Raw genomic sequence first — 23,885 nt, 5'->3', positions numbered from 1 at the left:
ATCTTACATTGTTTGTGGGAATGTAAAACAGTACAACCACTATGTAAAGCAAAAAAAAAAAATGCTTTTAACAAAGTTCTACTTTTATTTTTGTTCACATGCAATCTTGTATAAAAATATTCACAGGCGCTTCATTCCAAATAACTCCAAAAATTCTAATAATTTAAATGTCCTTTAGTAAATAATAAAACTGACATTCCCTTATCAATAATTCCACCAATAATACAAGGACAGGGTGGGATGGGGGAAGATGTGGGGTTGGAGGGATACTGGGATCCATGGTGATGGGAAATGGGCACTGCTGGAGGGATGGGTATTTGATCATTGTATAATTGAAACCCAAGCACAAAAAATTGTAAGTCTACAACTATACCTCATGGTGTCTCACTAATAAAAATTTTTAAAAAATAGTGTTAAAAAAACTTGAATGGAAACTTATGAGAATTTTTCTTAGTGGAAAAATTTTTTTAAAAAAACTTAAAATCTCTCTCTCCCTCTCTCTCTTGCTCTTGCCCTCTCTCTCTCTCGCTCTCTCCTGCTCTCATTCTCTCATTCTCTCTCTCTCACACACAATATGATTACATATATTACAACTTAAAAACTTAAAAATATAGGACTTTTTGATAGAGTTCAATTTCTGGTATTAGGGTATTGTAAAAAAAAAACAATAATAATAACATTATGAAAAGATAACAGATCATCTCTGCCTAACACCATGAACAAAAGTAAGATCAAAATGGATTAAAGACCTAAACATCAGACCGGAATCCATAAAGTTCACTGAAGACAAAGTTGGCAAAACCCTCCATGATATTGAAGCTAATGGTATCTTCAAAGATGTCATGCCACTGGCCAAGCAAGTGAAAATACACATCCAACAAGGGGTTGATATCAAGGATATACAAGGTACTGGTTAAACTCCACAAGAAGAAAACATCCAACCCCATCAAAAAATGGGGCAATGAAATGAACAGAAACTTTCTCAAAGAATAAATCTGAATGGCTAAAAGGAACATGAGAAAATGCTCTACATCATTAATCATCAGGGAGATGCATATCAAAACAACAATGAGATATCCTTTCACACCACAGAGACTGGCCCACATCCAAAACAACAAAAGCAACCAGTGTTGGCGCGGATGTGGCGGATGTATCCCACCTCCTTCATTGCTGGTGAGAATGCTGACTGGCTCAGCCCTTTTGGAAAACAGTATGAACGATTCTCAAAAAGTTAGAAATTGAGCTTCCATTTGACCCAGCAATACCACTCCTGGGAATATATTCCAGAGAGGCAAAAAAAAAAAAGTATATTCGAAGTGACATCTGCACTTGTTTGTTCTTTGCAGCACTGTTTACAACAGCTAGAATCTGCAAAAAGACCTGAATGCCCAAAAAAAAGATGACTGGTTAAAGAAACTTTGGTACATTTACACAATGAAGTACTATATAGCTGTTAGAAAAGATGAAGTCATGAAATTTACATACAAGTGGTACTACATGGAAAGTATCATGTTAAGGGAAAAGAGCCAGAAAGAGAGGGATATACATAGAAATATTGCATTCGTCTGGGGAACATAAAGTAACAAAATAGGAGACTAACACCCAAGGATGGCCGAGATTAGTACCAGGAATTTTGCTCCATGGCTTGGAGGCCAGCCACACATGCTAGGGGAAAAGGAAGCTCAGATAGAAAAGGGAGCACCAAATAAATGGTGTTGGGAGATCCTCCCAGGATGGGAGAAGCATGCTAAATGTAGACTATAGACCAAACACGATTGCCACTCAGTGAGTCTTTTGTAAACCACAACACCCAAAAGGAGAGAGAGAGAGAGAGAGAGAGAGAGAGAGAGAGAGAGAGAACAAAAGGGAATGCCCTGCCACAGAGGCAGGGTGGGATGGGGAGGATGGGGCTGGGAGGGATACTGGGACCCATGGTGATGGAAAATGGGCCTGGTGGATGGGCCTGGATCGTATAACTGATCAGGCACAAAAATTTGTAAGTCTACAACTGTACCTCATGGTGTTTCACATTTCACTAATAAAAATTTTTAAAAAGTAAATAAAAATGAAAATAGCGAGAGAGAAAAAAAGAAAAGATAAAAGATCATAGTTCTGTATTTTGAGTATTAAGGTAGAAGTACAATTTACATGGGATTAAATTGTACAGAACTAAGTCTACATATACAAAGTAGTAACTAAAAACTGGCTATCTCTGAGTAAAGTCAGTAAATTTTATTTAATATCTAATTTTGACATGTTACTCTAACCATATAAATATTACTATTTAAAAAACAGGGAATTGAAAAATCTTGCAAGAGAGCCACAAATTGCAGAATTGATCCCAGAGGCCAGGCCAGTCTGAATTTATTCTGAAACAACAAGAGGGAAGTGGCCTCCGCCCATCTCAACAGAACCCCAGCAGTGCAAAAAAACCTCTAGATCCAAATTGCTTCCACGCTCATGGCCCATCTCCACAGGCTCAATCAAGTCCCTCACTCGTGAGAATGAACCTGCTAAAAATCACAGGTATATGACTTTTGTGATCCCCACGCTTCTGCGGAGTCAGGAATGGGAGACCTCCACCCATACCCCTGCCCGCTTCCCACAGCTGTGCAGCCACGAACCACCTCTGACACCATTTAAGCTCATTAATGCCCATGATTCAGGGACTCACAAATAAATCTCTCAAGTTTTATCACCTTATCCAATATCTCAGAATCCCTGGAGAGCACAGACTCCACTCCACATGAAAAGGCTTGGGTGGAGGGGAAGGTAATTAAAGGCAGTGGGAATGTTATGGTGGTGGAACTGAAGTTGGAATACTGAATGTGGTAAGTTACTGTGAGCTACTTTATTACAATAAAATAAAATCAGAGAAATCAACAGTGAAAGATACAGGGGAGTTCTTTGTATTATTTTCTATATCTACATATGATTGCATACTTTGCTCAAAATAAACAAGTGAAAAAATTTTATAGTGAAGAAATTCAGCTAGATATATACAACTAAAATTTTTCATTTGAACATTGATTATACAGGATCTCATAAATTTGGGGTGTTGTGTTTTCATTTTTTATTATTCCTCAGTTGTTTCTTTAATTTCCTTTGGTATTTTCCTTTATAGTTAAGAGTATGTTTAATTTCCACATATTTTTAAAAGTTGAAAGAAGGTTTCTTATTTGTTAATTATTTCCAACTTTATTCCATCTCTTTTAAAAGTTATAATGTGTTACATTCAGTGTTTTGAAATTCATTGAGTCTTGTTTGATAACCTAATATTTCAGCAAATGTTAATATCATACTTGAATTAAATTTCTTGGATTGGCATATAAAAGGTTTATTACTGTCTTGGAAAAATCTCCATTAAAAATTATGGTTTTGTTTTAGCTCTCAGTAGTCTATTCCTGTGCTCTGAGAAAACTTGCTTTTTTTCTGGCTACTCCAGCTTTCTTCTGGACAAGAGATATTTTGAGTATCACTCTTGGGGGGGGGGATTGTGAGTAACCCTCTTTTTTTAGATTTTTTTCATTTAGACAGTGTTGTCTTTTTTAATACATGTCCTCTATCATGTCTGGAGTGACGCTATTTTCATTTGTGTTGAAGAAACTGTTTCTTGTAGGCATCTTTATCTTCTTCCATTAGGTAACACATATAGTCTGCAAAGTTCTACTCCTTTAATGTATTTCCAATGTACTCCAATGTAAAATTCCTTACTTTTAGAATCATAATCAAGGAATCATTGGGCACTGTGAGGAGTAGACAAGCCTCCATCCATAGCTCCTTGCAGGACCCAGAAAATCTTTGTTTGCAGTAGTAATTCTTAAAAATCCTACATCCAAATAGTAGGTGAAGGCACCACGTGGTCCATCAATGCTTTCATATTATATTCAGCTCCAGTGACTTCCACTGGGCCTTCACAAATCTTGTCTGTGCCAAATTTACTGAGAAGTCTGTAGGCCAGCATCAGTCCAGTAAAATAAGCTGCTGCACAATTTGTCAGGCCAACCTACACACCAGATTTTCCAAGTTGATGAGCACCAAGCAACACAAACTAGCATATATCCTCCTATGCAGACATAAGCATTTAACAGTAATGTCTCTGTTGGTTATGCAGACTACAATCTTATATTTTGGTGTGTGACATCCATCTTTACCCTGACCACCAAATGTTTCTGAGCACAGTAATCAGTCTTGCCCTCTCACAGCCTTCTAAATTTCACTTGTTATCTCTTGAAGTATGCCTTATTCTTGAGAACTTTACCAAATCCCATGATATGAAACAATAATCTACATCCATGGCACAACCCAGACCTACTTAGTCAATACATTACATGTACCAAAACTTTGAATTACAAGTGAATTTTCTAATTCAAATTAAATTGCAAAAACTCTAAATAGCTCAACCATTAAATGAAAAATTAAGCTCTTCATATTTTTTTTATTATTTTGAAATTTTCTATATAGGCCAACCTGAGTTCGATTCCTCACCCTCTCTCAGAGAGCCTGGCAAGCTACCGAGAGTATCACGCCCACCTGGCAAAGACTGGCAAGCTACCCGTGATATGTCCGATATGCCAAACACAGTAACAAGTCTCACAATGTTACTGGACCCACTCCAGCAAATCGATGAAGAATGGGAGGACAGTGACAGTGACAGTGACTATATGGTAGCGCTATCTTTCTGTTGTTCAGCAATTTGCTCAAGCAGGCACCAGTACCATCTCTATTGTGAGACTTGTTGTTACTGTTTTTTGGCATATAGAATACACCAAAGGGAGCTTTCCAGCATCTGCCACACAGGCGAGATACTCTCGGTAGCTTGCCAGGCTCTCTGAGAGGGACAGAGGAATCAAACCCAGGTCACCCGCATGCAAGGCAAACACAGTACCCACTGTGCTATCAGTCCAGCTAAATACATTAATAGAGCTATTCAGTTCGGAGTTATCTGAGGAATATAAGGTTTAAAATGCATGTCAAACAAGTATTGTGATATACTACATTAATAGAATAAAAGTTTGAATCCCTGTGACCAGAGCTGAAGAGAGATACAGCAGGTGTAGGGTATCCGCCTTGATTATGTCTCTTTGCACTAAAACCCTGCACCCCTCATGAACTCACAATTGCCCTGCCAGGGGGGATCCCTGAGATCATCTGAATATGACACCAAAATAACAATAACAAAACCGTGAAATTATATAAATAGATTAAACAAAAGCATTTTGCCATGATTTCATACCCATGTATGATGAAAATACTCAGCAAAATGTGAATACAAGGACTTAGGTCAGTTTAGCAAAGGACATTTCCCACACACTTGCACCTAACATATTTAATAGAAAAAAAAGAACAAAAACTAAGTCAGGTTGGAAGCAATAGGACAGAGTATAGAAAGCTTGCTTTGCTGGTTCTATCCTCAGCACCCGCTATGGTCTCACAATCCCCCTCAGGAATGATTCTTGAATGCAGAGACAGGAGGAAGGCCTGAGCACTGCTGGGTGTGGTTGCAAAACAAACAAAACAAAAGTCAAAAGTCTTCCCTTTAACATCAGATTCAAGTAAGGCTGCTAACTTTCATCTTTATTCATTATAACATTGGAAGCCTTAGCCACAGTAATTTTGAAAAAAAATAGAAAGAAAATAAGGAGATTTAAATTGGTAGCACTGTATTTATTCACAGAAGATATACACAGAAAACATTAGACTCCAACTAAACTCTTAAATATAATGAATGTATACATGAAGTTACAGTTCACAAAATCAATTCACAGAAATCTGTTGAATTCCTATGTGTAGTGCTCGCTTTGACAGCACATATACTAAAACTGGAAAGATACAGAGAAGATTAGCATGGCCCCTGCGCAAGGATCACACGCAAATTTGTGAAGCGTTCCTTATTTTTTATACTGGGGATATTGGTGGTGGGGAATGTGCACTGGTGGAGGGATGGGTGTTTGACCATTGCGTGATTGTAACCCAAACATGGAAGCTTGTAACTATCTCACGGTGATTTAATAGAATTAATTTAAAAAAAACAATTCCTGCGTGTAAACAGTGATATCAAAGAGAAAACAATTTTTTAACTATTTTTCTGTTGTCTAATTTATATCTAATTTAATATTTATGGTGCTTTTGAAAAATTATTCAAGTTTTAGCAATCTATACTTTCATAAGACTTCAACAGTAGTGTTTTATGCACACTGCACTAGACCCTCCACTCAGGTGCCTTTTCCTTTCCACCATTTTCTCAGGGTTTCCCTTCTCATCTACCTCCTTCCCTTCCCATCTTCTCTTCACTTTCCATGTCTCCTTCTCTAGGCCAGTTCTTAGATTCTGTAACTTTGTTTGCCATTGTTCCCTTACTACATTTTTTGTTTTGATATCCCACCTATAAGAGAGGGACTGGAGTGATAGTACAGAGGTAGGGAATTTGATTTGCACACAGCCAACCTGGGTTCTATTTCTCCGTCCCCTTTTGGAGAGCCCAGCAAGCTACCAAAAGTATGTCGCCTGCATGGCAAAGCCTGGCAAGCTACCCATGATGTATCTGATATACCAAAAAAATGGACAGAAGTCAGTCAGCATGACTCCAGAGGAGGGAGACATATAAAGAATGATTTCTCTTATAGGTAGCACTGCACTGTAGCAGTGTACTACCGTTGTTCACTGATTTGCTTGAGCGGGCACCAGTATCGTGTCACAACAAATTGTGAGTGCAGTGCTACCTATAAGAGAAATCATTCTTTATATGTCTCCCTCCTCTGGAGTCATGCTGACTGACTTCATTTAACATGATACTATACATGTCCATCTCTGTAATGGAAAATTGCATAATTCTGTCCATTTTTTTGCATTCCATTACGTTTATGTAACATAGTTTCTTATGCGAGTCATCTGTTCTTGAACATTTGGGTTGTTTGCAGATGTTGGTTGGCTACTGTAAACAAAGCTGCAATAAAAATAGGAATGCTAATGTCTTTTCTATGTAGATTTGTTGGACTTTGGGGTCGATGCCTAGAAGTGGGATTGATGGATCACATGGCAGCTCAAAGCTCAGTTTTAAAGAAGTATTTGTATTGTTTACTAAAATGTCTGAACCAATAGAAATTCTCATAATCAATGTATGAAGTTTCCTTTTTACCTTCATCCACACCAATAATGACTGTTTTTATTCATTGTGATATATGTCAGTCTCATTTGTATGAGATGATATCTTACGGTTTTGATTTGCATTTCCCTGATGATCAGTGATAAAAAGCAATAGTTTTATAAAACTTTTCATCATCTGTCTTTCTTGAAGGAGTTTCTTTTTATCCCTCTCTTCTCCCTTTTCATAATGGCCTGATTTATTTTCCTTATTAAATTCTACCAGTACTTTACATATCTGGGCCGGGCTGGAGGGATAGCAAAGCGGTAGGGCGTTTGCCTTGCAAGCAGCCAACATGGCCGGCTGAAGTTTGATTCCTCCGCCCCTCTTGGAGAGCTTGGCAAGCCACCGAGAGTATCTCGCCCGCACGGCAGAGCCTGGCAAGCTACCCGTTATGTATTCGATATGCCAAACACAGTAACAACAAAGTCTCCAATGGAGATGTTACTGGGCCCGCTCGAGCAAATCAATGAACAACGGGAGGACAGTGACAGTGACAGTGACTTTACATACCTGGGAAATTAACCCTTTGTCATAGGGATGGTAGGAAAATATTTTCTCTCATTCTTTGTGTTGAATTTTCATTCTGGTCATTGTTGAAGAACAGAGGTGTAACTGGGTCAGTTATAACGTAGGAGGCAGGAATTTTTGTGATAGGTCAACATGAGGCCCTTACTTAGACTTGTTCCATATCTAATGGAACTCTCATATAGAACTCTCTGAATTTTTTATACTCAGAGAACTGTATGCTAAATCAAGTGAGACACTTTAAATGTAAATTTTAAAAAACCCTGGTTACAAAAATTTAAAATATTTAGAAAATAACAATAGAATTAGAGTGTTTTGTCCACTTGTTAAATGCATATTACTAAAGTAATGAATGTATTAGCTTCAACAATTACCAAAAATTTACCCTTTTTGTTTTACTGTTTCCTTATAATTTCAAAATATCTCTAAGTCTATGACAAAATACAACTACTCCATTTGTGGAAAAGTTGGCTATCCATCCATGTTATAACTATAATTCATAGAACATGTACCCATATAACATTCATGAAAATTGAACAAGAATATTAAGTACCTTATCAAGTAGAAGAAATTTTATGATTTTCTGATGGAATAGGGTGGCTTAATCTTTAACAATTGACAGGCCAAGCCCATGATCATATTTAAAATTTTACTTTGCCTCAGGTTCTATTCCGTGACTGTTAAAGGACAACGGCCATTGGTTCTCTAAGTTCTGCCATTAATCGTTTTCAAAGTTATGTCACTAAAATTTTTAGTAATTTTCTGAAGATTGAAGAAGGCTTCTTTTTTTCCCCACTAAGATAAAACTCTAGCTATCTTCTTTATTCTGTTGCTTCCTGAAAACTCATGAATCACATTATCTGTAACTATTTCTGATTTTCCACATTAGAAGTAATCATTTTTCTCCTGATGTATTTTTAATAAGTCCAATAGTAAGGAATATTGCAATTTCAGTTCTTTCAAAGTGTCTAAAGTGAATACTGACTATACCTGTCATAAATGTCTCTGAGACTTTGAGTTCTTTACCTGACTATGAATTTAACTCTTGTAACTTCCAAAATACTCCCTTATATTCTGGGAATCATTTCACATTTCTTCTTCAATTCACTTACACCACCTATGCAGTCAAACTTTTCTATGCTTTATAACTTTTACTACTGATACAAAAAGGCTCTACAACACCCCCCTTATATTTGATGTTTAAAAATGTACCAGATTTTCAAAAGTTCAGATCAACACAATACATTCTCTCTTAACATGATTCCTAAAACGGTTTTATAACTCAAAGAATTGCATTGAAGTCATAAATGTTCCATTCAATGCCATATGGAAACACCAATTTCATCCTTGGTCTCACAATAACCATATAAAATAAGATTTGTAGTTGTAGGTATAAGCTCGAATGATCTGTAGAAGTATGCCTTCTTTATGGAAATCCCATTGGAAAGAAAACAAATATGTATTCCTTTCAGCATGTAAGATCACTTTTATTTGAAACATTGTTCACCGAGCTGCAAATCTGCACTGTGATTTATTGAACTTCATATCTGAATTTTACAGGTATAATCTAATGGTAATAGAAACAGAGTTATCTATATGCACTAAAGACCTTGTAATATTTTCTTCTGTCTTCACAAGCAAGGCCTATTACAATGCATTTACATCTTGCATTTGGACCCTTTTAAGTTATTCATTACATATTCATAGGTTTTAAATTATCCACATCTACTTAAAATAATGTTGACAAATCATATGATTCCTCTTGGCTACATAATAGGTTCTCCTCCTCTCCACCATCAAGGTCTAAAAAAAATCCATGTGTACAAGCTGTCTAATTTTATATTCTTTCTGCTTTTTTTTATGCATGGACACACATGCACTATGGCACTATATGGTGTAAATGTAAAATAAAGTAAGGCTTATTTGGAAAACTCAAAGCAGCAAAGATTCAGCTAAGTGTATGTCTCCTCCGTCCTCTCAGCATCCAGTAGATAGGCATGCTTGGGTAGAGCACAGCTGGAGCACCTTTGAGCTCAGCTTCTGGTGTCAGCCTGCTTCACTATTGAACTAATACAAAACTGCTGTGATAGTCACTTTCTAAGAGAGTGGGAGTTGGTGGGAGAAGGAAAATGAGCTTCAGAGTCATCCAAATTTGTCTCTCCTCAATCTATCTCCTGGCCTTTGGTGGCTCATTAAGTATGAGTGTTTCCATTAGTGTTCATGGATTCTGGGTCACAGTGATTCTTGCATAATTGCCTGGAAGATCTCCTGCAGCTGGGATAGATAGCAAGCCACTGTTTAAAACAACTGTGAAAGACCATGCCATGTCAGTCTTTTCATTCATATCTGAAATAGGAAGCCACATACCATACACTTTCTGAATTCAGAAGTAGCCATGCTTCACTAATTGAGGTCTGTCATCTCTTTTTTTTCTTATAAGATAGCCCATATACTCAGTTAAAAGTTCTATAGAGTGTAAAATCATCATTTTTATCTAAGTCATGGATATAAAATATATCTAATTTAGGTAAAATTATGGTCTAAATATTAATCTGTTGAAAATATTCAGGTATGTGGTTTTGTGACTGAAATCTCCAGGCTCTCTCAGGGTATGGATGGGCTACCACTCACCATCTTTCTGTACTATTAGAAGCGCATACAGTCACATCCACAACACAAAGTTGCCACCCAGTTATAAACCATAATGCACAAAAAGACAGAGAGAGAGCAAAAAAGGTGCCTGGCAGAGAGGCAGAGGAGGGATAAGGAAGTGAGGACGGGCGTGGGGAATGGGGGAGACAAACTGGGGGCATTGGTTGTGGGAAATGTACACTGGTGAGGGTTGGGTGTTGAAACATTGTATGAATAAAACCAAATCAGGAATAGCTTTGTGATGGTCTGTCTCATGGTGATTCAGTTTTTAAAAATTATGGTCCAAATTAGGGGCTGGAGCGATAGCACAGCGGTGGGGCGTTTGCCTTACACGCAGCCAACAGGGCCGACCCGAGTTCAATTCCTCCATCCTTCTCAGAGAGCCTGGCAAGCTACCGAGAGTATTTCGCCAGCACGGCAGAGCCTGGCAAGCTACCGTGATGTATTCAATATGCCAAACACAGTAACAACAAGTCTCATGATGGAGACGTTACTGGGCCCGCTCGAGCAAATCGATGAACAACGGGAGGACTGTGACTGTGACTGATGGTCCAAATTCATGTCTTTCTGGGGGTCCTCAGTTTGGACCACAGATCCTCCATCTGCTCACAGAGGTCACTCACTATTCTTATATTGTCCTAAAGAAATCATATTTTTTAAAAATACTGCATAAATTATTTCTATTCAACAAATCTAACTTAGCTCAAGACTCATGAAATTACATGACATGGTTTTATTGTTATCTTGATCAATTAAGACAAAATAAAGCAGTGTGCAACATTTTGCCACTTTTTTTTACTGAAGTGATTTTTTACAATTCCACTGTTCCATTTTTATTTTCCCATTAGTTTTTTTCATATAACAAGCAATGTAAAACAAATATTTTATGCCAGCTAAGGGAGCAGGCTTGGTGGGGGGAGAGGGTGGAAAAACTAGGTATAAGTCAGAAGAAAGGTCACATCGGTGGGGGGATTGGAGAAGGAACATTGGATTCCTGAAATAACTGTATTATGAACAACTCTGAAAATACAGTATTTAAGTAAAATATGAAAACAAGGAAGTAAAAATTACTACTTGCAGTATAGAAATATGATAGAAGCACATCTTTCATATAAATGTTCTGAATACATATTTGTGTGTATATGTACATGTTCATGAATGTGTGCATGTGTTAAGTTTCAATCTTTATAAATAATAAGGAAAAGCTTCTAAAAATATGTATGTACATATATATTTTAATCTATCATAGTTGGAATACTAGTAGAGGAAATTTGATCATGGTGGTGAGATCATTGATGAAATATTGTATGTCTAAAACTCAGCATTGTGCAACTTTTAGGTACTTGCAGCATGCAACCAAAACAATTGGCCTTGTAATGATAGTTATTGAAGAGGCTAGAGTAAATAAAATCTATATTGAAGAAGCTAGAGTAAGAAGAAATGAAATAGGATATTCCATGGTCATCAAAATTTTACTTATTATTCATTCCCATCAATTATGGTGGTCCTATTCAACTCACTATAGTATTAGAAGAACAAATTTACTTACAGCAAACACATAGGATCTCATCTTGTAATACGTAAGGCTATTGGTCTCAACTCTGAGTGTGGTATCAGCAAATGGAAATTTATAGCCAAGGATAAGGGTGAATATTAATAGACAGAAGGATGAATATTAATGAACAGAAAATCTTGGAGTAAGTTGGGAATCTGTTTAAATAAGCATGCTAAAGGCAGGCAAGGGTGAGCCAACATCAACTTGGGGGATAGTTGAGGAAGAAGAAAACGATGAGCAATCCAGAGTAATAGTATATGTAAATTTTTATTAATCTGTCACTGTCCTCCCATTATTCATCAATTTGCTCAAGCAGGCCCAGTAACGTCTCCATATTGAGATTTGTTCTTACTGTGTTTGGCATATCGAATACGTCACGGGTAGCTTGCCAGGCTTTGCCGTGTGGGCTAGACACTCTCAGTAGCTTGCTGGCTCTCCAAGAGGGGTGGAGGAATCGAACTCAGGTTTGCCATGTTGGCCACTTGCAAGGCAAATGCCCTACAGCTGTGCTATCGCTCCAGCCCATTATTAATCTATAGAATTAAATTTATATTGACTTTTAAAAAATTATAAATGTTCTCTAAGACATTTAAAAAATGAAAGGTATTGTGCCTCAGAGACACGTGGATGACCAGGGTTATATATTCCAGGCAGCACATTTTTCAAGCACCATTTATGATTTTCAGGGCCTGCCAGGAGTGATCCCTGAACATAAAGCCAGCAGTATACACTGAGCACTTCTGGGAGTGACCAAACAGTCAAAGAAATAAATATATAAACAGTGTTAAGGATTGGAGAGGTAATTCAATAAGCTGAGTACATGCTTAGCATGGCAGAGGCTTGACTTCGATTCCCCAACTCCACATGTCCCCTCAAGGATCCATCTATTCTATTCCCAAGCACAATCTCTGGAATCGCCCCTGAGCACTGTCTGGTATGAAAAAAAAATAAAGGTTTTTAAAGATTAGTAAGATTACTGAAAGGTTGAAAGAGCATATCTTGCACATGCTAGGGCCAGAGTTTGACCCTCGGCACCACATGATCCAAAACCATCACCAAGTGTTGCTCTGTTGGCCATAGCAATATTGGGTCTGAGCAGAACCACATTACTGGGAAAGGGAGTAGACCTCAGACCCTCTGATTACTGCTTCAGAGGGCTCTTCCCGCTCTACCAAATGATAATAGTTAATATTCAATTGGAACATGTCAAATTAACTAAATATTGTGATTCATATAAAGGCTTTAAACATTCTGTAATGTTGTTATAATACAATAGTTATACTTGTGTTCTTCAGTAGAAGGTTTCTGTAGCTAATTAGGAAATAAGTTTTAAAAGACCTGATTAGCACAAAACTAATTGGGATTAATAGGTCATAATTTATTATAGCACAGTAGCACTGTCCTCCCGTTGTTCATCAATTTGCTCAAGTGGGCACCAGTGATGTCTTCATTGTGAGACTTGTTGTTACTGTGTTTGGCATCTCGAATAAGCCATGGAGAGCTTGCCAGGCTCTGCCGTGAGGGTGGGATACTCTCGGTATGACACGCAAATTGATTATAATGAAAACAAAAATATTCACTAAGTTTCCTAATACTTTAAGTTTTATAATTAAGGAGCAAAACTATCTTAGCAGAATTTTTGTTTCAGCTGATGTAGAGATAAAAGCCCTACAACAGAAATCAGGAAACACCTAGGGGATGGGGATAGGTGGTTAGTAGAATTTTCCTGGGGAAACTCACATATCATACCTTTATGTAAATATTAATTTCAAAAATGCTATGATCAGAAGAACTAAAATTCACTCCATATCAAAATCACTATGACAGTGGGTCATGAACAGTAACTATTATTGTTTAAAAATGGCAAGAATTGCTTATTATTTACCTACATGGCTGAAAGGTTGATGTTTTACTAGTGAACCATGCCTTTTAAAAGGTAGAAAATCACCTTGACAAAATATCTGTTGATTACAAGTTTGAGTAAAGCTGTAGATGGACCAGTTACGAGAAATAAGAACTTCATTTTTGAATTTCTTGAAGTTAATTCAACTCAGCAACCAGGCATAATTTTTAATTGGATATACCCTGTCTATATTTCAACAGATTATTTCTGGTTTACATTTTCTTATAAGATGAATGATTCAGTGAGGGTGCTTAGCAGGAAAACTTACAAGTCTTCTTTCAGTGAGAGTGATTTGCCTTCAGAAGGCTCCTATCACAGGCTAGCAGCTGTTGTTAGAATTCAGAATAAAGTTCTTAAATATAAAAGGCCAGAAGCTACTAAATATCAATGGAGGTTTTGTTTCGTTGGTTTGGTTTTATTTTGGGTTATTTTTTCCTAAGGCTTTTAAGAGCTATAAGATTAGTCCCAGGAATCTGGAATTTGGACTCAAACTAATTGGTAGCCCAAGGATAGGACTATCTGGATGCTTACTGCTATATGGATGCTTTTCAAGATTATCACTTGCCAGTAAAATTTGGCCACTAATCTGGAGCCTGGGGATAACAATTTTATGAAACTCACAAATAGAGTATTCATTTCCTCCAATATACACAGATGTCAAATAATTGGTGGGCCTTCCTCTTTATAGTGGAAGATAGAAAAGCTAGCAAATGGTAATAAACAGCCAGGATATGTCTCAAGGAACTGAGTAAACTCCAAAGGTTAGTTATGAGGAAAACCCGTGGAAACTCCTAGTTTAATGAACCATTCTTATATAGTCACTTGTTTAGAAGACCATGTCATATAATGAGGAAAGTTTTTTTTCCCCCACTGGAACCCCTGTAAAAATATTATCAATATCCTAGACCTCATTTAAATACCCACTGTGTACTTGGGTTTGTCCAATTCCTGACATTTCTCAGGGAAGCTTAGGAGGAATAAGCATCCCATTATTTCTCAAGAAAAATAAAAGCAAATTTATTGAAGAAGGGAGTGTTAAGGATAATGGAAAGGAGACCATTAGTAAAGGCCAAGGTACATATAAAATATTATTGGTGACAGCAATTTCTTCAGTCACCACAATGAAATGCTGCATTACAATAACAAAAATTTCTTTTTCATAAACCTCAGTAGTTCATAGTAAGTGTCCAAGTACCAGTGACTTTTAATGACTTTTCACTGCTCAGATAGGGCCATTTTTTGTAGCATCTCTGCCTACAATAATGCCTGAAAAAGGAGCATAATTGCTATTTTCTTCTTATTAGAGGTGAATTTATTTCAATATCATAAACCTGACAAGATTTGAGCTTTAAAGCAATTCTGAGGAATTCACTGAAAATACTAGAAAGGCCACTAAAAAGAGTCATAATGAATATACTGCATTTGTAGACCAATGCATACGTGCACTCATAGTGTTCCTATTAATCCAGACACAATAACAAAAACCATACATAATCTGCAATTTTCTTTCATGCCACATAAACAACCCCCAAATCATTAGAAATCAATTAAAGTTAGGTTCTCATATTTCCTTAAATTCCATGATTCTCACATTAATGCATTTTGTTGTTCACAAGTAGTCAGATAAATTCTTAATATTGATATCAGGTAGCCTATTTGCATACTCAAAAAGCCTCTATCTTGCTGTATTTCAAATAATTTTATTATGAATAAGTCCCTACTTTCTTCAACCATTGTGCTACTAGTTTTTCTGATAATTTTAAATACCTTTTGATGGCATTATTATCTCAGTTATTCACTCCTCCCCACCAAACTGATAGAGAGCCAGTATTGTGAGGTTCTGTCTTAAGAGGTTCATAGCCCTTCTTTGACCATAACTGCTAATTAAATTATAAGCTAATATTGGTATAAAGTGGACTTCCCCTAAGAAAATTGTATTATGAATACACAGAACCGATGAGTCATAAATTGAAAATTTTACACTTAAAGGTAGGAATGAAATACTTTTGAGATAGAAGCAATGAATATGAGAATCACTAATTTCCTTGATAATTACATTTCAAGATATATCTCTCAAGACCTTGGCACAATGCTGGAACGTAAAATTGACAAGAATTTTTTATAGCACAGCGGGTAGGGCGTTCGCTTTACACGCGGCCAACATGGCCAACCCGCGTTCGATTCCTCCGCCCCTCTCGGAGAGCCCAGCAAGCTACCGAGAGTATTCGATATGCCAGACACAGTAACAACAAAGTCTCCAATGGAGACGTTACTGGGCCCACTCGAGCAAATCAACGATCAATAGGAGGGCCTTTACCTTTTACCTTTTACATTAAAAGATGCTAGCACAGCGGTAGGGCGTTTGTCTTGCGCACAGCCAGCCCTGCCAAGCTGGATTCGGTTCCTCCGCCCCTCTTGGAGAGCCCAGCAAGCTACCAAGAGTATTCACTATGCCAAACACAGTAATAAGAAGTCTCACAATGGAGATGTTACTGAGCCCACTTGAGCAAATGGATGAACAATGGGAGGACAGTTTTTGACAGTGTTTGACATTAAAAGAGTAAAGAATTTGTCATTGCTTTTTTTTTAAAACAAATGTAAAAAAGGAAGTCAAAGACCTAGAAACTAGAGGAAAGTTTCGTACTGTTAATAGAGGTAAAGTAAATGTTATAATATTATTTTTTAAATAGAAAGTTTTTATTAGAGATATTTAAGACATGTGCCAAAGATACCTGGTTCAGCAGGTAGGACGAATGTCTTGCATATGGCGGATCTGGTACTATATAGACTCTCCTAAGCCCTACCAGGAGTGATCCCTAAGCACAGAACCAGGAGTAAGTCCCAAGCACCACTGGATGTGTACCAAAAATAAAAAAATAAAAAACAGACAAACCAAAAATGTGTCGAAATAGAGGGGCATAATATAACCTAATGCACCCTGACTAAGTATCAGCAATATACACACTGGCTAATCTTGTTTCATCTTTGCCCCTCTTCCAGAATTATTTATTTATTTATTTATTTACTGTTAGTGAAACACCATGAAGTCTACAGTTGTAGACTTACAAACTTTCGCACTTGGGTTTCAGTTATACAACACTACTAGTGATCCTAGTAGCCCTCCCACCTCCACACCCCATCCCCCCCACGCTGCCTCTGTGGCAAGCAAGGCATTCCCTTTTGCTCACTCTTTCCTGTAGGGTGTTGGAGTTTGCAATAGAGGTATTGAGAGGCCATCATCTTCGGTCTATAGTCTACTTTTAGCACGCAGCTTACATTCCAAGCGAGTCCTCCAAACATCCTTTATTCGGTGTTCCCTTCTCTATCTGAGCTGCCTTTTTCCCCAGCATGTGAGGCCAGATTCCAAGCCTTGGAGCAGACCTCCTGATACTTATCTCAATTATTCTTCAGTTCTTGACTCGCATTCTGTTACTTTATATTCCCCAGATGAGTGAGTCTTTCTATGTCTCTCCCTCTCTTTCTGGCTCATTTCACTTAATCTGATACTTTCCATGTAGAACCATTTGTATGTAAATTTTATGACTTCATCTTTTCTTACAGCTGCATAGTGTTCCATTGTGTAGATATACCAAGTTTCTTTAACCAGTCATCTGTTCTCAGGCACTCAGATTTTTTCCAGATTTTGCCTATTGTGAACAGTACAGCAATGAACACAGAAGTGCAGATGTCATTTTGATTGTACTTTTTAGCCTCTATGGGATATATTCCCAGGAGTAGTATTGCTGGGTCAAATGTGAGCTCAATTTAACTTTTTTTGAGAATAGTCCATACTGTTTATCAAAATAGTTGAACCAGTCGACATTCCCACCAGCAGTGAAGGAGGGACCCTTTCTCGCCACAACCGTGCCAATACTGGTTGTTTTTGTACTTTTGGATATGGGCCAATCTCTGTGGTGCGAGATGATAGCTCATTGTTGTTTTGATCTGCATCTCCCTGATGATTAGTGATGTAGAGCATTTTCTCATGTGCCTTTTTGTCATTCAGATTTCTTCTTTGAGAAAGTTCTATTCATTTCATCACCCCATTTTTTTATGGGCTTGGTTAATGTTATACTATTATTGATAATTTATAATGTTATACTATTATTGATAATTTACCTTTTACCTTATTATTGATAACATTTATTATCAAGACCAATCTTAAACAAAGATTGTATTATGGATCTGTAACTAAAGGAGATGGTTTTATGATTAAAAGGCAAGGTAAAGGTAAAGGCCCTCCCGTTGATCATTGGTTTGCTCGAGCGGGCCCAGTAACGTCTCCATTGGAGACTTTGTTGTTACTGTGTTTGGCATATCGAATACTCTCGGTAGCTTGCCGGGCTCTCCGAGAGGGGCGGAGGAATCGAACTCGGGTTGGCCATGTTGGCCGCTTGTAAGGCGAACGCCCTACCCGCTGTGCTATCTGATATATTAACTATATTATTTAAAGATAAACTATACATGCACCCAGGGACAATAAACATATGAAAGTAAACTAGTAGATTGAAGAGATGGTAGAACTAATGATCTCTAAAAGGAGAACACATAATCCTACACTGTGTGTCCCTGAGCCTTATACCCAGAACATTATAATGCCCTGAAAAACCACTAAGTGTGGCCTTTAGGAGTAAGAATAATTTACTTTCCTAAAATGTGATGGGTCACTCATTCAACATCTATAATCTTTTTAAGTGTTCTTTATTGAAAAAGTTCTGTGAAACATATTGTAACTATAAATATAATCCATACTCCTTAATGCCATCAATTTTCTGAATCTAGTATATTCATTTACAGAGATAGTGAGTCTTAGAGATTCATGCTTTCCTCTCAGGCCATATGACAAGGAAAAGTCAACAGTGAATTTAGATGACATCTTCTATTACTGTGAGAAATAACACAGCAGATGGCGCACAATGTCAAACATGAAGAGAAGACAACCATCCTCCTACTATTTTCATCATCACCAGTGATTAAAGTCAGCTAAAACATTTTCTATGTATTGCCACAAATATATTAAACATTTGATTTATATCTCCAGTGCAACATTGAGATAAGTGCACTTCCCTGCCTGCAATACAAATTCAATGCTGCCATTTAGCATTTTGAAACTCAGAAATAATTACATTATTTATTTTCCTAAAAAGGTTTTTCCCACCTTCATAATAAAATCATAAAAAAACATTTCATTTAAAGGAAAATATATCAAAATTTCAATACTGCCCAAAGCACTATACAAATTCAATGTGATCCCTCTCAGGATACCCATGACATTTTTCAAAGAAATAGACAAAACACTCCTGAAATTCATATGGAACAATAAACCCTCACAAATAGCTAAAACAAACCTTGGAAAAATGAAGATCGGTGGCATCACCCTCCCCAGCTTCAAACTGTACTAAAAAGCACTAGTGATTAAGACAGCATGGTACTGGACTAGAAACAGACCTGAAGACCAATGAAACAGAGTTGGATATTCTGTCACAGACCCCCAAATATATGACCACTCCCGGCAAGCTACCGAGAGTATTCGATATGCCAGACACAGTAACAACAAAGTCTCCAATGGAGATGTTACTGGGCCCGCTCGAGCAAATTGACGATCAACGGGAGGGCCTTTACCTTTACCTTTACCTAATCTTTGACAAAGGAGCAAGAAATGTGAAGTGGAACAAGGAAAGCCTCTTCAAATAGTGGTGCTGTGCTCGGAAAACTGGATAGCTACCTGCAAAAAATTGAACTCTGAACTCTATCTAATGCCAGGCACAGAAGTCATATCAAAGTGGATTAAAGACCTCAATATCAGACATGAACCCATAAAGTACATAGAGGAAAATGTAGGCAGAACTCTCCACGACATTGAAGTTAAAAAAATCTTTAAGGATGAAACAGCACTGACCATGCAAGTGGAAACAAACATAAACAAATGGAACTACATCAAACTAAGAAACTTCTGTACTTCAAAATAAATAGTGACCAAAATACAGAAAGAGCCCACAGAATGGGAAAGAATATTTACCCAATACCCATCTGATAAGGGATTAATATCTAGACAAGGCACTAGTAGAATTGTACAAGAAAAAATCCTCCAACCATATCAAAAAATGGGGAGAAGAAATGAACAGAAGTTTCCTAAAGAAGAACACAAATGGTCAAGAGGCACATGAAAAAAATGCTCCACATCTCTAGCCATCAGGGAGATGCAAATCAAAACAACAATGAGATGTCATCTCATACCACAGAGACTGGCACACATTCAAAAAAACAAAAGCAACCAGTGCTGGCGTGGATGTGGGGAAAAAGAGATACTCTTTCACTGTTGGTGGGAATGCCCATTAGTCCAGCCTTTCTGGAAAACAATATGGACTGTCCTTCAAAAACTAGAAGTTGAGCTTCCAGATGACCCCACAATACCACTTCTGGGAATATATCTCGAGGATGCAAAAAAGCCAGTAGAAATGACATCTGTACCTATATGTTCATTGCAGCACTGTTCACAATAGCCAAAATCTGGAAAAACCCAAGTGCCCTAGAACAGATGTCTGGTTAAAGAAACTTTGGTACATATACACAATGGAATACTATGCAGCTGTCAGGAAAGATGAAATCATGAACTTTGCTTATAAATGGATAGACATGGAGAGTTCATGCTAAGTGAAATGAGTCAAAATGAGAGGCACAGACATAGAAGGACTGCACTCATTTGTGGAGTATAAAACAACATAACATGAAGCTGACACCTAAGGATAGTAGATACACGGGACAGATAGATTGCTCCATAGCTGGACACCTGCCTCATGAGCAAGGGGGAGAAGGCAGCTGGAATAGAGAAGGGATCACTAAGAAAAAGATGGCTGGAGGAATAGTTTGGGATGGGAGATGTGTGCAGAAAGTTGATAAAGGACCAAACATGTTAACCTCTCAGTGTCTGTATTGCAAACCATAATGCCCAAAAGTAGAGAGAGATTATAGGGATTCATGTCTGCCATGAAGGCAGGGGGAGGGTGGGAAAAGTGGGGTATACTGGGGATAATGGTGGTGGGGAATGTGCACTGGTGGAGGGTTGGGTGTTTGATCATTGCGTGATTGTAACCCAAACATGAAAGCTTGTAACTATCTCACAGTGATTGAATAAAATTAAAAAAATAAATAAATAAAGGAAAAGACAACATATGCCAACAGATTTTTTTGTTTTGTTTTGATTTTCAATTCTGCATCAGGGAGCCATGTATAACCCCAGTGCATTACTCATTGTTATTATATAATATAGTGAACATTTTAAATGCATAAGCAACTGCTCCATCCTAAAAATGGCAGTAATCATTAACTAATATGATAGTATTTAAAGCAAAGTAATAAGCTTTTCACTGTTAGAATTAATGCATCTCATCTGATTCCCCAGTAGGTGTAATGCATAACCTTTTTGGGAATTGGTTATATTGAATTTACCTTTTCTTCACAAAGTCTCTAGTATAGAGCCTGAAATAGGGTACCCTCAATAAAGACATATCAATTGAATAAAACTAATTAATGGTAAATGAATTGGTGGGTAAATGACTCTATAAAACAACTACTTAGACTTAACTGATAGCTCTAGAAAGAAAAATGCAAGTGTGCTCTCCAAGAGATTAAACTAATATTGTTAACCTGCATTGCATGACTTAAGAAACCACAGTTTCACCCTAAATACACATATACACACACACGTACACACATACATACACACATGCACACACTTATGCATGCATGCAGAGAAAAATTGACATAATTCCAAAGATCCTTTTATCTTTATCTTCTGCTTCTTCAGAAAGCAACGGAATGCATTTGGTTTCCTGAAATCACTCTCCCTGACAGTTTTTTTCAGTCTGTTGTATTGATTGATCTTCATCAGTTTTGGCCTTGAAATGATAAAAAGGGTAGAATATAAACAAAGAACTGCCTGCACAATATTTAGGTGGAGAACATTCATCAGTGTGAACAACTCTAAGTTAAAAGCAGTAAGAAGAGTATTCCCCCAATGCCGAAGTATAGTTCTCAGCTTTAATGAAAAAGAGACAATTAGAACAAAGGCACTTGCTCACTTCAAGTCACAATTCATCAAGCTGTCAAAGACAATAAAATGCTACATACCTAATCTTTCCTGTTAACCATAATGTAGGCAATGCAATTACATTGTTGCTGCAAATTGGCAAGAATTAGAGGTAGAATTAATGTAAAAACCTTGTGAAATTATCTTTTCCAGTAAATGGTATAATTTCTGTTTTAAAATATGGTAAAAATATTAAGTATTAAATAAACTAGCAATAAATACATATTAGATCCATTTTCTTACTGAGAAGTGTTGAATACATTTTTTAAGAATATAAGCAAGGAAAAATCAATTATTTTCACTGCATACCTTTATTAAAATTAAGAAATAATTTAGGTGATCTGGAACTTATAACACAAACACTTTATAATACATATGTTAAAATAGAGATAAATTTTAATTTTCAAGGTAGTCAAAACTTTGGTTTACCTATTCCCTGAATAGTAGGTGCATATTAACAAAGATAATGAAACACTGACTAGAAAACTATGATTGCATATGAAGAACATTTTCTATATCGCTGCTACTTGCAAAACCAAGTCCTTGACATTATAAAAAATATAGACAAAACTTCTAAAGGCTCCTTCTTTAAAGATACAAACATTGGATCTAAAAAATTCCAGATTCAGTAATTTAAAGGAAAAAGAGTTATTTTTGACCAAGATTCCAAAATACAGAATGCTATACATTAAAAAATATATATATAAATGATATATATAACATATATATAAAACACGCTTGCAATATATACTTTACTACTAATGTCAGCCAAGAAGTTGTAGGATATTTTTTATGCCTGATTGAACTGGATTCATATTTCTAGGCCAGTGTATAGCAATGATAAGATGGCATCTTCAAGTTTGTTTAGTATTCTTGTTTCAGAATTTTAAATCTTGATTTCATTGTTTAATCATCATCACTGCTGGTTATTCTTATTCTACTTTTGTTCTCCTTGAAACCAATGTATATATAAAAGATTTGGTTTTATCCAATGTTTCATAAAAACACCTTGATCCTTGTTGGAATTTGACCTCTTGACAACCTCATTATTTCCTTATCCACGCGTTTACTTTGCCCTTTTGGATTAATTCCCTTCCTCATCCTCCTAGCTGGATTAGAGTATCAATTATCTACATTCTTCAAAAATCATTGGGGCAGAGATAGGTAAGGAGTTTGCTTTGCATGTAGCTGAAACCACTTCAACCCTAGCAATACATATGGTTCCCTGAGCACTGCTATGGTTGATGTTTGAACATAGAGCCAGGAATAAACATTGAGCCCAAGATATGACCATACCATTTCCCATCATTTTTTTTTATCTTAAGCTTCTACATCTCAAAAGAAATGGTGAACAAGATACAGATGCAGCCTACAGAATGGGAAAAAAATAGGTAAAGGTAAAGGTAAAGGCCCTCCCGTTGATCGTCGATTTGCTCGAGCGGGCCCAGTAACGTCTCCATTGGAGACTTTGTTGTTACTGTGTTTGGCATATCCAATACTCTCGGTAGCTTGCCGGGCTCTCCGAGAGGGGTGGAGGAATCGAACTCGGGTTGGCCATGTTGGCCGCTTGTAAGGCGAACGCCCTACCCGCTGTGCTATCGCTCCAGCCCCAATACTTATCAGATACGGGGTTTATATCAAAGATATATCAAGGAAAAGATAAATATATATACATATATATACACACATATATATAGTAGAACTTTAGAAGAAAAATACTTACAACCCCATCAAAAATGTGGAGAAGAAATGAACAGAAACTTCTTCAACAAGAAACACAACTGACCATAAGGCACATAAAAAATGCTTAACACCGTTAATCACCAGGGAGATGCAAATCAAAATAACAGTGAGATATCATCTCACACCACAGAGTCTTTCACACATCAAAAAGTACAACCACAACCGGTGATGGTGTGAATGTGGGGAGAAAAGAACTCTCTTTCATTGTAGGTGGGAATGTCAAGTAGTTCAGCCATTTTGGAAAACAATATGAACATTCCTCAAAAAGACT

At 37.0% G+C, this 23,885-nt stretch overlaps 1 non-coding gene and 1 pseudogene across 1 annotated transcript; one reads left to right on the top strand and one right to left on the bottom strand.

Moving 5' to 3' along the window:
• Positions 1–3,398: 3,398 nt before the first annotated feature.
• Positions 3,399–4,271, bottom strand: LOC130043188 (60S ribosomal protein L5-like; annotated as a pseudogene).
• Positions 4,272–5,792: 1,521 nt separating this feature from the next.
• On the top strand, positions 5,793–5,899 carry LOC130043210 (U6 spliceosomal RNA). Its single transcript, XR_008795336.1, has one exon. It is a non-coding gene; the product is annotated as a U6 spliceosomal RNA (small nuclear RNA).
• Positions 5,900–23,885: the final 17,986 nt, after the last annotated feature.

Source organism: Sorex fumeus, unplaced genomic scaffold (assembly GCF_029834395.1).
Source record: "Sorex fumeus unplaced genomic scaffold, SorFum_2.1 ptg000115l, whole genome shotgun sequence".
Taxonomy (NCBI): domain Eukaryota; kingdom Metazoa; phylum Chordata; class Mammalia; order Eulipotyphla; family Soricidae; genus Sorex; species Sorex fumeus.
This window is presented reverse-complemented; position numbering and strand designations above follow the sequence as displayed.